This window comes from Oncorhynchus clarkii, chromosome 27 (assembly GCF_045791955.1).
Source record: "Oncorhynchus clarkii lewisi isolate Uvic-CL-2024 chromosome 27, UVic_Ocla_1.0, whole genome shotgun sequence".
NCBI classification, from domain to species: Eukaryota; Metazoa; Chordata; class Actinopteri; order Salmoniformes; family Salmonidae; genus Oncorhynchus; species Oncorhynchus clarkii.
This window is the reverse complement of record NC_092173.1, coordinates 21594413-21610842: the sequence shown is the minus strand read 5'-3', so window position 1 is coordinate 21610842 and position 16430 is coordinate 21594413. Positions and strand designations below refer to the sequence as shown.

The following is a 16430-nucleotide window of genomic DNA, read 5'->3' as shown; positions in this document are numbered from 1 at the left end:
AGGCTGCTTTCCAACAGACATTAGGAGACAAATTCACCTTTCAGCAGGACAATAAAACACAAGGCCAAATATACACTAGAGTTGCTTACCAAGACGACATTGAATGTTCCTGAGTGGCCTAGTTACAGTTTTAACTTAAAATCTATGGCAAGACTTGAAAATGGCTGTCTATAAATGATCCGAAAGGTTGCTAGATTGAATCCCCCGAGCTGACAAGGTAAAAATCTGTTGTCTGCCCCTGAACAGGCAGTTAACCCACTGTTCCTAGGCCGTCATTGTAAATAAGAATTTGTTCTTAACTGACTTGCCTAATTAAATAAAGGTTAAATAAATAAAAAAATCCAGGTGTGCAAAGCTTTTAGAGATTTACCCAGAAAGACTCACAGCTGTAATCGCTGCCAAAGGTGATTCTAACATGTATTGACTCAGGAGTGTGCATAGTTACATAGATGAGATATTTTTTTTGAAAACATTTCTAAAAACATGTTTTTACTTTGTCATTATGGGGTATTATGTGTAGATGGGTGGATATATATATATATGTGTGTATGCATGTGTGTGTGTGTTTTTTTTATCCATTTTGAATTCAGGCTGTACCACAACAACATGTGGAACAAGCCAATAGCTATGAATCATTTCTGAAGGCACTAAATCAAATGTTTACATTATGTTGCCTGAGGTTGATAAGTTATTAGCAAATGTTAATGCCTTGGTTGTATGGTCGACATTTTGCCTAGCAATCAATATAAATGCATGCCTTACATTTAAGACGATACAATCTGCTCTCAATAAACTGCATGCAGTATGCAAGAGTAGTCTAAGGGCTGTCTCTGGATGCAGCTCATAGAAAATCCATAATAAGAGCTATCTGCCGACAGTTGTCTGTCTACAAGGGATATGCACAATTCAACATGATAACTGGAACCAACCTATCTGTATCATGTGCTGCTATTGCTTATTCCCCACAGCACGCCATAACGCTGCTAGATTCACAGTGGCAGAGATATATGAGCAAAACAAATATGACGACCAGACTACAGAAGAAGATGAATCAAAAAATTAATTCTATTAGCTTTGCCTAGCAGCCTCTGCTAGGGTGTTGGTGCTTAAACAAGACTGGTTTTAGTGTGGCTGCAAATGAGAATAGCATCACAGTCATCTGTAAAACCTAATAATTGGGTACCAGAGGTGTCAGTCTCATTTCCTACACTCAATTCATCACCAAAAGAAACCATAATCCCTTTCTCAAAAAAAGTGAGGATAAGGTAATCTCTTTTTAAATGACCGGCTTATCTACTTTCCTGCTTATCTTAATAAAATCACACACCAGAAGCTCCGGGTTGTCACTTTCTAAAAGCTAATTCAATGAAAAAATACCCCAGAGTTCACCCCTGCTTCACAGAGCATTACTAGCTGGCATATGGTACCATTTTCACCCATTTATTTGTCAATTTGCTGCTCATTGAAAAACCACCAGCGGTTTCTACATATTAATTTAATATAGATCAGGTCTGGTACACTGTTTGTTTCATTACTCTTTGTTGTGCAGGTTCTGTGAGAGTATTATGGGATGGAGTGAGGTATTCATTTTCTACTTAAATCAGGATAAAATAAGCATACTCTAAAATGAGCTGACATTCACTTTCTCTGTTCCTATGGAATATTGAAATCAGCTGTGCAGGCTTTAAATAACAAGTGTCTGGGGGCTAAACCACATTCTAAGTTTTCAGATGATGAAGTTGATGTCAACTGCAGCCAAAATCCCAATTTCTGAGAAGACTAGGGTCGATATTGCCCCCTTTAATATGGTGCAAAACTCACAAATCTTCAACAATATGTATTTCTAGGCTATTTTCCATGAATAGAACAGGCTACGGCTATTTCATAGGAAGAAATGATGTAATCTCACTTACCGGTACATATAAACCAGCTTGTGCAGTTTCTCAAAGTATTTTATGTCATTTCAGCTCAATTTAAAACTGGGACCTTCCAGTCTAGACTGGTCAAGTGCATAAACATTACCAAAAAAACTTTTAAATTAAACACATTTGTTTTGTGTCTGAATTGTTTCCCAAGTTCCTTATCTTGTCAACAACATAATGTCACTGTCCTTAGTATCACCCGCAGCATGTTAAGGTTGGTTTCACTGTCAGTCTGTTAATTGTTCTGTCAATCTCTGAAGGTATCAGCAGGGAAAGCAATTGTCCTCTGTGCCTAATTAGTGTAATCGTTAGGAACTGACAAACTTACCTCAACACCACTAAGCAAATGCACCATCGGAGGTATGCATTTTTATTGTAAAATAATGTCTTCTGTAATACAACTGAGTGTTATGTAACAATTTGATATCATAGGTTCATTTCGGGATTTGAAGTAATTATATGTAAAGTGCAACTTCTGCCAACCCAGAAGGAAGGTATGTGTTAGTCCATGAGCAGAATTCAAAGCCCTAACCTTGGCAAATCTAATATATAGTGTGGCCTGGCTTATTAAGATGTGTTGTACAGTCTGTCTTTGTTCTTCTTGTAAAGATCTGGAAAGCTTTTACAGTACAGATTCACAGAAAATATCTACATAACAAACATAGGAATTTAACTCAACAGTAGAAACAATAACATAGTATCCTCCCCACCCTTGCTTCGGTAAAAAGCTGAGGGATAGGGCTGGAGAAATGGAACCACTCTCAAATTCATAGACCATCCGTGATATAAAAAGTATAGCTTTAAGCATGTTTTGAGGCTATATAGTGTTTGTTTACATTTACTTTGTTTACAAACATTAGAGTAAAACCAGCTTATATCTTGAGTTCTGATGGGGTATGACAATTAAACAAAGCTCATGAGCCATTTATATTAAGTCCAGAAATGGGTGTAGCAACTGCTGATTGCCCCTTTAACTTAAATTATTTCTATAAATTATTCTTGAGGAGGTTAGGCCACATGCTTAAGAATTATGAAGAAATTGCCAGCGATATGAAGCTACTCTAAGCTTTCGCATTCTAAAATAAAATAGACTACAACTGGTGCCCATACAGTAGGCTACATTGGGAAACTCATTTACCGAAGGCATATCAGGGCATAATACTTTCCGCTCTCATAATGACTTTTGTTTTAAGGCCTAGAAGTGTTGACAGACAATTACTTTTCCTATGGCTCTGCATGACATTGATGAAGCTGTGAGCAAAAGCAGCAAAAAACAGAGGAAAAGTTTAACACTTAGGCTCAGCTAAAAGACTCAGGCCTCTGTGGACAAAAGTGTACAGCATCTTGCAAACATAGAAACAATTTCGCAAATCTAGTCTCAGTATGAAGCTTGCATATTTTATCCCACCAAAGCATTTGTAAATACATTTGTCTTGTAAGTAGTAAAACAGTCTTCCCTCACATATTTGATTTTTAAGGTGACATCAGTGGCAACCCGTCATTCAGGGCAGGTGGGCAAATCCACCAGTTTAGTTGTTTAGTTGTTTCATGCTTTGCATGTTATTTTGGAATTAATACGTGTCACATTTCAGTTTGCAAACAAAATAAATAAATCATTGAGTTAATAAAGCCGCAAACAAACGTGGTCTCTTTTTTTCCTTTCTTGAGTAAGGCAGCTCCAAAATGCAAGTGTTTTAGCCTAGCTCAGTGCTTTCTGTTGTGGTGGGGCAGCCAGCGGAAAATCCGGAGCGTAGGGGTTGGTAAGGTTTTCTAGTTGCACCGTGATTGGCTCAGTGTTCTGTCACTCATGGGAAAACTACATCACCGCAAAATTTACGGATAGAGCTAGAAAATTCAAGCCCCTTGGGTGCTGCCATATACAGTGCCTTGCGAAAGTATTCGGCCCCCTTGAACTTTGCGACCTTTTGCCACATTTCAGGCTTCAAACATAAAGATATAAAACTGTATTTTTTTGTGAAGAATCAACAACAAGTGGGACACAATCATGAAGTGGAACGACATTTATTGGATATTTCAAACTTTTTTAACAAATCAAAAACTGAAAAATTGGGCGTGCAAAATTATTCAGCCCCTTTACTTACAGTGCAGCAAACTCTCTCCAGAAGTTCAGTGAGGATCTCTGAATGATCCAATGTAGACCTAAATGACTAATGATAATAAATACAATCCACCTGTGTGTAATCAAGTCTCCGTATAAATGCACCTGCACTGTGATAGTCTCAGAGGTCCGTCATGAAGAACAAGGAACACACCAGGCAGGTCCGAGATACTGTTGTGAAGAAGTTTAAAGCCGGATTTGGATACAAAAAGATTTCCCAAGCTTTAAACATCCCAAGGAGCACTGTGCAAGCGATAATATTGAAATGGAAGGAGTATCAGACCACTGCAAATCTACCAAAACCTGGCCGTCCCTCTAAACTTTCAGCTCATACAAGGAGAAGACTGATCAGAGATGCAGCCAAGAGGCCCATGATCACTCTGGATGAACTGCAGAGATCTACAGCTGAGGTGGGAGACTCTGTCCATAGGACAACAATCAGTCGTATATTGCACAAATCTGGCCTTTATGGAAGAGTGGCAAGAAGAAAGCCATTTCTTAAAGATATCCATAAAAAGTGTCGTTTAAAGTTTGCCACAAGCCACCTGGGAGACACACCAAACATGTGGAAGAAGGTGCTCTGGTCAGATGAAACCAAAATTGAACTTTTTGGCAACAATGCAAAACGTTATGTTTGGCGTAAAAGCAACACAGCTGAACACACCATCCCCACTGTCAAACATGGTGGTGGCAGCATCATGGTTTGGGCCTGCTTTTCTTCAGCAGGGACAGGGAAGATGGTTCAAATTGATGGGAAGATGGATGGAGCCAAATACAGGACCATTCTGGAAGAAAACCTGATGGAGTCTGCAAAAGACCTGAGACTGGGACGGAGATTTGTCTTCCAACAAGACAATGATCCAAAACATAAAGCAAAATCTACAATGGAATGGTTCAAAAATAAACATATCCAGGTGTTAGAATGGCCAAGTCAAAGTCCAGACCTGAATCCAATCGAGAATCTGTGGAAAGAACTGAAAACTGCTGTTCACAAATGCTCTCCATTCAACCTCACTGAGCTCGAGCTGTTTTGCAAGGAGGAATGGGAAAAAATGTCAGTCTCTCGATGTGCAAAACTGATAGAGACATACCCCAAGCGACTTACAGCTGTAATCGCAGCAAAAGGTGGTGCTACAAAGTATTAACTTAAGGGGGCTGAATAATTTTGCACGCCCAATTTTTCAGTTTTTGATTTGTTAAAAAAGTTTGAAATATCCAATAAATGTCGTTTTACTTCATGATTGTGTCCCACTTGTTGTTGATTCTTCACAAAAAAATACAGTTTAATATCTTTATGTTTGAAGCCTGAAATGTGGCAAAAGGTCGCAAAGTTCAAGGGGGCCGAATACTTTCGCAAGGCACTGTAGTTACATTAGATGTGCCCGTCAAGAAGGATTTTTTAACAGTTTGTGGGCACCGTTTGTCACCATTATGCATTTTAATGTATTGTTTAGTGCTGTGTTGTGTAGTGGCTTTTCTGGCATGCATCTAAACATATTTTTTTGAGTTTGCCCCACCAAGATTGAAATGCTAAATTCCCCACTGGGTGTCATGGACACACTTTAAAGAAGCAGGAAATGTAACTCAGAGAGCATTGTGGGTGAGGAGCTCATCACTAATCCTCTTTTGAAATGATTGCCTGTCTCTTCTTCATCTACCTGCAATCAATAACCTAAAGCCTGGCTGTCTTAGAACACAGAGTACACAAGAGCAACATATTACTGATATGTCATGGATGGCAGACCCTTATAAAACATTGCTCTCAGCTGTTCTGGGACTGGATTAATGCTGGAGAGAGGTTCCCCCTTGCCCTATCCCAGTTATAATTATCTATATAGCAAATCCCCCTGAATATCTATTACCAACTGTAAATTCCTGAGAGGAATATCAGTGCTTTCTTCTGTTCATAAGTTCATCAGAACCATCTATTGTATGTATTCTGGAGCCATATTCACAGCAGCCCAGGGCATCAGAGGGGCTGTTTTCCCTATTGAGATAAGAAATTAAATCTGCAGGAGCAGAGGATGCTGGGTTTGCTGCAGGGTGGCGAGGCAGCAGCTCTGATAATGGAGCCGACTGGGAGGCAACGGCCATGGCGCAAGCCCAACCCTGCCTATGTGAAAGGATAAAAAAAAACAGTCGTGGTGAAATAGCTACACTGAAACGGGAAGGGAACGTTGCTGTACGGAACAGAGTTGTGTAGCTCTCTCCTTCTGTGTGTGTGTATGTGTGTGCGTGAGTACAGATACTAGTGTATCTGTTAAAGAAATATATTATTTGAATAGCTTTTATAAACCGTTAGTGGGAATAAGGACATTCCATTATCCTGTTTTCTTTAGTTATTATTATCCTGTTTTCTTTCGTATGTCTTCATTCTCAATGCAATGTCTCGCCCCTTCCCCCCAGGTTAGCCTGAACTGCATACAGTATGTAAATAAATTGGCTTCAATTTTTAAAGGTGGCACTCACCAGTATTTGTAGTCTTCTCAATTGCCTCTCTCAATGATGACTTCAAAGCAGGCTGCAGAGAAAACAAACAGTCACACTTTAATGTGCTGGCACAAATAACATTTGGAGAACACCCCGCCACTTGTATTGCTGTCACAATCATAAACAGGGTTCAATTTATAGTTCAATCTTTAATGCCATCAAACAGGGCTCAGCACAAAATGATTTGACATTCGTGTTGCTGTAAAACAGTTATACAGTGCTCTTTTTCAAATAAAATAGTATAAATGTGCAGGAACTAAAACACTATATTTTCACAAGCCTATTTGTTCTTGTTTTAAAAATGTTATTCCACTTGAGTGATGTTACTTACCAACTTTCAGCGATACAAAGAAGTGCTTCTGAATAATAATACATGGCCACCAAGAGCTAGCCTTGGTGTCTCTCTTTCCAATTCGATAATTAACCATCTGTACAGAACAGTCTGTACAGTGAATCTCTGAGGAACTACAACATGACAATACATAACTGCTGAATAACCAAAGTGATAGATCTACAGTGTGTAGTAAAAAAAATAGCAATCATTTATGTTGTTAAACACCTCAGACTGCTCTTAAAGTAACAATTTAGTCTCTGTAAACACCCATGTTTAACCTTTTAAGATATGCACGGTCAATCTATCAAGAGGAAGAGGAATCAAATTTCACTCATCTCCTTTCTCCCTCCCCACCAAGCTGGCTGAGATGGATCAAGGCACCTCTCAATGATCGTTAATTGAAGGTTTGTGAGATAACGAAAGGAAGACTATTTTACCTATCTGCTTTTACAGAGATAGTGATAACAAAGGCATTGCTCCAATTCTCCTCTGTCAAATGTAATTGCCGCAGCAGCCATCTTGATTATGATCTCCACTGTGGTCCCTTATTGGTACCTGCCATAATAATACATATTCTGTGTCCAATGCAGACAGGCTTATACAGCAAACCTCTGACTGACAAACTCTAAGCATACTGCGTTAATCACTCAGTATGACTAGTGACATTGATGTGGCCCTTCGACTGTGCTTCCAAAAACCCTTGTATCTATGCAAGGGCACAATCTCCTCTCTTTTTCTAAACTGAACTTTTCAGACTAAAAACAACCTTTTTGCACTTTTTAGGGGTTCGGTTTTATTTTGGGATGACATTAATTTCCATTTCATATTGATTTAGTTCTTGACAGTATATGTGTGTAATTCCATTACATAAAATCAGCATGTAAGCTAACATTTGGCGGATTTGTCCAAATACAGCATGATTTGGCAGTTCCTTTGTTGGAAAAGGAACATTTTATAGATGCCGATTGGCTAGCATTACCCTGACCTAGGACAGGGGTGTGAAGTACAATTTCATGCATGCATGCCACACTTCACAGAAATGTCAAACCACTGCTAATGTTCCCTGAGCCATCCATCAGTTAAGGAATCTATTGATTTTCTTTGCATCTTTAAGAGTATAAATGGTATGGTTGAAAACATCAGATGTGTTCAGACTCATGCAGCACTTCAAAATGATGTAATTTCAGGTGCTGGCATAGAAGGCTGGTGATTCATTAGATAAGTAAATCATAGCTGTGTCAGGATGGTGTTCTGTTTCCCCCTCCTACAGATGTGCCCAGTCTGGGTCCTCTGCCATCATATGCAACTAATGCAGTCCCTCAGGCAGACAGATATGTAGCTTTGTTTGGTGCCGCGCCAAGGACTCAGAATATAGTGCTATTAAATCGGATGCTTTGTAAAAGCTTTGCTCTTTGTCCAATTATTGAAGGAAATGGACGTTGCGGAGGACATTCCTCTTTGGTAATTGCAGGTACTGTATTAGAATATACAATTAAACTGACTGTATCCCAATAAAGATATTTCAAGTTCCTTTCTTCCTCCATTTTGAGGTCCCCTTTCCCCATATTGTAAAAACTGAAGTGATCACATCCTTGTCCAAACACCTTTGAGAATGTTTACTGAAGAGAGACAACGTGTTACAGTATACAGTACATTTCTCAAACCCCTGTGTGAAAACCTGGGCAAACAGGATATACAGTATCTCCTCTATGAGTCAGTCAACCTCACTTGCCACAAGGCTAACACAAACATTAAGAGGCCAGGGCCCACACCTCCAACTTATATCCTTCTGTAATGAAAATAACATATTTGATCTTGGCCTGTGATGCCCTGGCCTGAACCAGTAAGATAGGGAAGGATGGGACGAGTCCAGACCAGCCTATTGATAATAATACAGAAACTACTGATTGTATACACCTCCTCTCTCCCTTGATGTGGATCGTTATGGACTGTGAAGTATTCATTTTCATAAACTGAAAATGGAGAGGCGGCCATATACTGCCCAATTTTTATTTAATGCGCTGCATGCTAAACTGTGAGGTTTGAATGCAGTATTACCTCTGTCGTTTCCTATTTCCTTCACATCACTGGTTTAAAAAGAGAGGCAGTGGAGCATGACATGGTTTTCATTAGATACCAGTCAGGACTTTGGCAGTAACAGCCTCCATTGACTGTGATTTAACTGATAACATATGGCTCTCCTAGCAGGCCTCTCCACAGTTGGCACTCTGACCAGGTCCATACCTTCAGGGGTGGCCAATATGACCTCCAGAGAAAGACGGCAACGTAGAGCATCCACTGAGATCGGACACCAGAGAGAACAACTCAAATTTGCATGAGTTCAGACTCTTTAGAATTACAAAGTAGAGTTACCCTCTACCATGGAATTTGATTAAATTATCCCTTTTGATTCCTCATCAGAGTGTTATTAGAGAGTCAATGCATTGTTAAGAGAATGATGATCCTAGTTAGTACCACTGAACAATAACAAATATTGCCTTGAAGAATATGATCAAATCAGGTATGCTCCAATAATTTTTCAGATTATGCGGCTATTTAGAAAAAGTTGCCTAACAAATTCAATGTATTTGCAAGTCAGACTTGACCCAAATCATCTCCCACATATACATCAGTCAGTGAACCAAGTCAAATATGGAATTAGATGAGGCACTCAGTCAGCTCATATGAATAATAATTATTTCACAACGTTGTGCACCAGTAGACACAGAGGTTGCTGGGGCTAGATCCTAGGCCTACATGCAAACCACATATGTGTGAGAGAGGGAGATCAAAGTTTTCCGCAGTTGTTGATGAGCTGATGATCTGACGCTCTGGAAATAGGCTCTCTCCCCTCCTCTCCCTCCCATTTGCTTCCCATGTGAGCCTGTGATTCTGATGATGATCACGGTCCAATTTATACGCTCAGCCATGCTCAGCACTTTAACAGACTCCACATAAATAATCAGTAGGTATGAGAAGAGGGTGTCCATGTAGGATGGATGGATTCTTTTAACACAACACTTCTGGCTACTATCCACTTCTGTAGGCCTACTCCCAGCATGATAGTCTCTCTCTCTCTCTCTCTCTCTCTCTCTCGCTCTCTCGCTCTCTCCCTCTCGCTCTCTCTCCCTCTCCCTCTCTCTCTGTGTATTACTCTCCCTCTCTGTATTACTCTCCCTCTCTGTCTTTCCCTCCTTACTGTAATGTACCAGATGATATCCATGTCATAACAAAGTTAATGTTACTCCTTAATGCAAAGGTTAACAATTGCGTGAGAGCATAATGGATTCTGGTCTGGTGCTGCCAGCCAACCCTGGGAGGGCTGTATTGATTGTGTTGAAGTGCCTGGGTGAGGACTTTGAAGGCATGAAGGACCTCATATCTGGGTCGGGGTCATACTCATCATCACAATGTTGGTTCTATGACCTCAAGCCTCACAACTCTCAGGATTAACCTAGAAGGAGCAGGGTATTTTACAGATTGCAGTCAGGCAAAAAGCTTTAGAGAAATGCTCAGTTTAAAAAATCCCCACACTGATGTTGTTGGGTAAACAACACAGAAACAAATCATGTACATGGGTTTGGTTTCTCTCTTTACACTATGAATTATTCTGTCAAACTCAACTTTAGTTTATTTTCCTTTGTATGATTTCATATACATTTGCATCTTCTGCATGAAGAAAATGGAATAGAAAACATTTGGTATGTAATAGCTAATTCATACACTAAAGTGTAAACTGAACGCTTGGGTAAACCCATTTACTTCAAAGAAGTAAAATCAAATACTTCCCTCAGCTTTCCAGAACTGTCATAGTTAGCTGGGCTCAGACAGCCTTGCTCAGTCATGTTGATAGTGCTATGCCACCCAAGACTCTGTGATAGAAATACCACAGGATTCTCCAGTGATGGCCTCATTTGAAGCAAGACCCAGATGTGGAAAGAGCACAATTGTTTGTTTAGCCTCTGAGATGCACTTGGGTCTGAGAGTTGTATATCCAATTATTTGCCTCGATATCTGCAGGCCTTGCACAAACAATGTCTGTGTGTACGGGGGAAATATAAGAAAAGGGCAAGAAAATTCTCTTTACCAAATGCCATCGGTGAGCAACTGCATTCAACTTCGTTTTAAATGTGGGTTGTTGTCACAATGACTCAGTGTACAGTCACCAGAGCATTTACATAACTGCACTATCTAGCAATAGTAACCTGTACAAATAATGACAATACAATGATGTTATGTAGTGCCAGTCCTTTAACAGTAAGCCTGCTCAGACATCTTGTCCACTCATGTCAGTGTATTGACATTCTAACTGATATTGAAAGGGATTATGTGACTTAAGCCTGCATATTTTGCATGCCTAGAGATGTGTTCCACTTGGATAGGAACAGATCTCACAGTGCCAGTTAGCTCTGTCTGAATACTAACTCCTCCCGCTCAGATAATCCCATGAAAAAAAGATAACTATTTAATGCTTAACATCCTTAAAACAGCTCTCTCTATTCCTGGGAATCAGAATTACGTGGCCGTGGACGCCCAAGCACTTTTATGTCACTGGGGAATCTTTCCACATGTCAACAATGATGTGCTGTGAAACATGGAGGAGATTTAAGGTGACTATGACCGATAAGAGCTGAGCTGGAAGTCATCGAGGGGGATGTGTGTAAGAATGTTGTCATCAACAGTAGCCGTGAGTTATGGGAGGGCTTCAGGTGGTTTTACATTTAATACATTCAGTAGTGTTCCGTAATCCTTAAGTCCTCTTTGGGATCAGCTCTTGTGTTGGCTTCAACATTTGATGCGACCCAATGCCTTCGCACAGCTGTCTTACAGTAGAGAAAGGGCATATATCCAGTAAGATATAGTTTCTCTTTCATACTGCACATAGAAAGAATTTCATATTTTGTTACCTACTCACAAAGATCTATGTTCTATCCATGAAGATGTTTTGGTATTTTTGAAGGACAGAAACACTACAGAGATAATCTGGGTACAGTGCGCAGAGTTATTAAACCAGTCACGTTGACTACGTCCCTCTTCAATTAATACTAGACACACCAGGCAAAGCTAACATCCTTCACACATTTCCATGGAAACAAGATAAAGACATTATGGTGAATCATAATTTGACCTACTTGAGGGGTTTTATGCTCTTCATATGGCCAACATACACTCCTGCCTACAGTTCCAAAGATGAAGACCATGACTCAGCTTAATAACTCAGGTCAACATATTACTTATAGTCTTATTTCTATGTGATACAGCTGTTGTCCAATGAAGCATTGCAGATGATTAGGTACAGTACACAGGAGAGTTGTTATCCGTCCTTGGAACCACCTCTCTCTGCAATTTCTGCAGCAGCACTCTACCTGCATTTTCCCCTCTCTCTTTCACAGCCATAACATGAGACTGTCAATGTATCTATCAATGTCTTAAGGCCTGGATCTTGTGCCCCGAGTCTGAAAAAAATCTATTTTTGTCTGTTGAAGTGATGAACCGTTCGGCATTTTGAAATAAATGAGGGCAAGCGTGGTTAGATACAGCCCATTGCATTCCCATTAGTGATTAACACCAACACCCATACGGTGTGTTATGTACTTTATTACAGTGAGATATCTGTGCTATACGGCCTTCAATTATCCTGTTTTTGACCATAAAGAGCAGATCAGCAACAATATTGAGAGAAAAAGGGATTGTTGATTGTTAATGGCCCTGGGAGCAATGAGAAAGCCAATAATGAAACAGCTTTGTAATGTCCCGTTGCACCATGGGAATGAGCTAGAGAGAGCTGTGAAAGGATTTCTGGTCTGTCAAGGTCAATTGTTCCAGGTTGATTCGATTATGAGGGGGAAAACAAGCTTGACAATAAGCCATCTTAATGGCTTTGCATCAAATATTATTGTGGGATAGCACCGCTATCTGCAAGACTAACTGGTATCTACAGTAGCCGAGTGTAGAAAATTGATTACGCTATATTCATTACAAAAATGGTGAACCGTGTCGTTGAAGTAAACACCCTTGCCCAGAATCCTTGGCACAGTTGTACTGTCAGGTTAATATGTGTGAGGTCCCTAATTTGAGCTATCCTCCATACTGTGCGCAATGTACACTTTTCAGCCCAGCATATATAGTACATGCTCTATCAGTATCCTAAGGCATTTTTTTATTTAACCTTTACTTAGCTAGCCAGGTCAGTTAAGAACAAATTCTTATTTACAATGGCGGCCTACACCAGCCAAACCCAGAAGACACTGGGCCAATTGTGCACCTCCTTATGGGAACCCCAATCACAGATGGTTGTGATACAGCCTGGATTCAAACCAGGGTGTCTGTAGTGACACCTCTAGCACTGAGATGCAGTGCCTTAGACCGCTGCGCCACTCGGGAGCATTAACTGAGGCAGCTTAATTAGGGTGGGATAGAAAACTAATGAAAGGGCTACAGCATTATTTGTCATTATTTTGTCATCATATCCATTTGGATGAGAGACTGTGCTAACTATGTACTGTAACCACGCCAGCTTTATCCCTTATGGGAATAAACAGTGAAACAAGACAGCACATTGAGTTCAAAGCCGGGTCTTGGATTGGAGTCAGTCTAGTTAATCCCATCATATGAACAGGGAAGAACTATGGTGGGAAAGGGAAGAAGAAAGGGGATATGCATACACAGAGAATGGATCAGTAATGGAAATTCAGCTAGCCATGCAGAAATGGAGCTGTGTGGGGTGAGCTCCCAGGTTAATGGACTAAGCTGAGTGTGAGCCCCGCTCATTAACCTCACTCTATTATGGAGGAGATGGCCTTTCTGGCCCTGGGGCTCAGGCCATGTGGCTCTGTCCTCCACCCTGCCCAGGCCAGGAACCAGGCCACCAGGCCACCAGACAGCCCCCTGGAGACCCTGCATGCATGGAGATCCATCTGTGAAACGCAGATGATGAGGGACTTGAGTCACTCAACACGAAGCCCCGTGCCTCACAGATGGATGCCAGATTAAGCAGGATTTGTCACCATAATGAAAACGGTGTGGTGAGACTGTGTTGCTGGCTGACTGGTACAGAGGAACGGGGGTGGAGGGAAGGGAGAGGTGGTTTGACAAGTGTATGATGCATGCTCCTGTGACGGCAGGAGCCATCAGAGAGCTGTGGGCTGTCAGAGATTGATAAACCAGACAGCAAGAGAGGTGTAGCATCTACCCAGGCCCCTGGCTTGTCACCAGGCCAGATCTGATCCACAGTTCAATGAGGCCCACTTTACATGACATCTCACATGTAGACTGGGATCTGAGACACGAGCATTGGCAGGAATCTATTTTTCATCCAAGGTAGATTACATTCCTGGTTGACATTTCTCTCAACATCATTATTTCTTGTCCGTAGGTTGGTTTCTCCTACATTCTCAATACAAACTGTATACAAATAAATCCCTTACTTTATTTATTTATATATTAACCCCCTAAGGTCGATGTCCACACCCCAGCGGTGTAGCCTACCCCCAAAAAAGTTCCAGAAATTATTCAATACACATTTTTATTTTTATTTATTTTATTACATTTTTAAAAGAAATGCATGTGAGATTTATTTTCTATAGGTCATTTTAATATAATGTAACAAAGAAATAGTCTGTGGTAATCAAGTTGGCTTCCGACTATTGGTTACATTTTTTTAAAATCATACGGTGGTTTACTTGAACAACGTCACATGACTAAACTTTGTAGTGCATAAGCTAGCAAGCTCTACCACGCTAGCTTACTCGAATTGCCTCACCAGCTAAGGTCATTTAGTAGTTCTAGCAATGGCAAACCAAATGTCGATCGCTAGGTTTAAAAAAAAATAAAAAATACATCTAGAGGAAAAGGAGTGTGTGCCAGAAAATAGTTTGGATCAATCTACCGATAGCTTCCAGAATGAGACATTAACAGGTGGCGCTAGGATAGAAACATCCGCAATCGCCATCACAACCACCAATGCCACATTGAGCCAGGCATGCTTGCCTACCCCACCGTCTCCTCTCGTTCTTGATGCTGCAGGCGGGGGTGAACCTGCAGTAGGTCACCCGACAGATTTGTCTGCCGTTGATGAACCAGCCTGTCAACCAAAGCTAGCAGTTCCCTTCAAGTATGAACAATGGCAAATTACTCTGCTTCTCATCAAGGTGGTATGACGAGTTCATGTGGATTGAGTATAGTAAAGCAAAAGATGCAATTTATTGTAAGTTTTATATACACATTTCTGGGGCAAATGACGAATTCAGATTTATATGAGATGGATATAAAAACTGGAAACTCACAAGAAATGCTTGCTGCAAAACACGAGAATAGCTAATTACATGCTAGTGCTCTTGCAAAATGTGAATCCTACAAGGTGACCTATGGGCCTAGAAGTCATGGGACTGTGTTGAACCAAATACATGGTGATGCAAACATGAATTTTACAGAAAGAAACTGTGCACATGTGTGCAAAGCAGGATATTCCACTCAGAGGGCATAGAGAAACCGAAGAGGCAATCAACAAAGGTAACTTTTTAGAAATCTTCAATTTCATCTCAAAGTATGACTCAGAAATACAAAACAGGCTTAAAACTTCTTAGGGATAGCCCTCTTTTTTTTTCTCCAATTTTCGCCTAAATTACATACCCAAATCTAACTGCCTGTAGCTCAGTCCCCGAAGCAAGGATATGCATATTCTTGGTACCATTTGAAAGGAAACACTGAAGTTTGTGGAAATGTAGGAGAATATATCACAATAGATCTGGTAGAAGAAAATACAAAGAAAAAAACAACTAGTCTTTTTCTACCACCATCTTTGAAATGCAAGAGAAAGATGGATAACTCGAAGTATGACTGAACTACAAGACTTTTAGTGTAAAGTCCCCAGACATTCGCATTCATATTGCATTTTTCTGCAAGAATATCGTCAAATCAGTATACTTGGCCATTGATTTAGCTTTCCAAGTATTACTAGCCATATTATAAGTTCAACATTTGCAAAACAACCACTTTTCATAACTTCATAACTCTGAATTTCCTTATAATGTTTGTCCAAAATGAAAAGGCATGTTGTCGTACAAGGTTAGAAGCTACATTTAACGAAGTATACATGGTTTCCGGATACTCCCGTAAATCCCAGCTCATTGGCTAGCTTTGTTTGACCCTGATTGGTGCTTATTTGACAAAGATACAGTCATTCAAGTGATGGCCGCCCGCGTCATCGGTGTGCTATGAAGGCGCTCTCTGAACAAATATGGTGTCCTATAGGATATACTACACCCCTAATGAAATAGTGAAGTCTTGTTACCTTATAGGATCTCTGAGGAATATATACGAATGTGATTTGACTGGTTGAAACAACGTTTAGGGTGAGATTTTCACAGATTCCTTTCTTTGCAAATTGAAAGAGTGGAAATACAAAATCGATCGTGCATGCTATATGGACCTTTTTAGGATATGAAAATGTATTTTATCTAACAAAACGACACTTCATGTTATTTCTGGGACCCTTTGAATGTTAAATCAGAGCAGGATTTCAGAATGTAAGTACACATTTCACCTTCAGACGTGAATTTATCTA

The 16430-nt window shown here is 40.3% G+C and overlaps 1 long non-coding RNA gene across 1 annotated transcript in view; it reads right to left on the bottom strand.

Annotated features, from left to right (window-relative positions):
* LOC139385697 (uncharacterized) overlaps positions 1-16430 on the bottom strand; it is a 91359-nt gene that overhangs the window by 25031 nt on the left and 49898 nt on the right. The window contains exon 2 of the long non-coding RNA XR_011628986.1: positions 6511-6562. This is a non-coding gene — a long non-coding RNA (uncharacterized lncRNA). The remainder of the gene's footprint in view (positions 1-6510; positions 6563-16430) is intronic.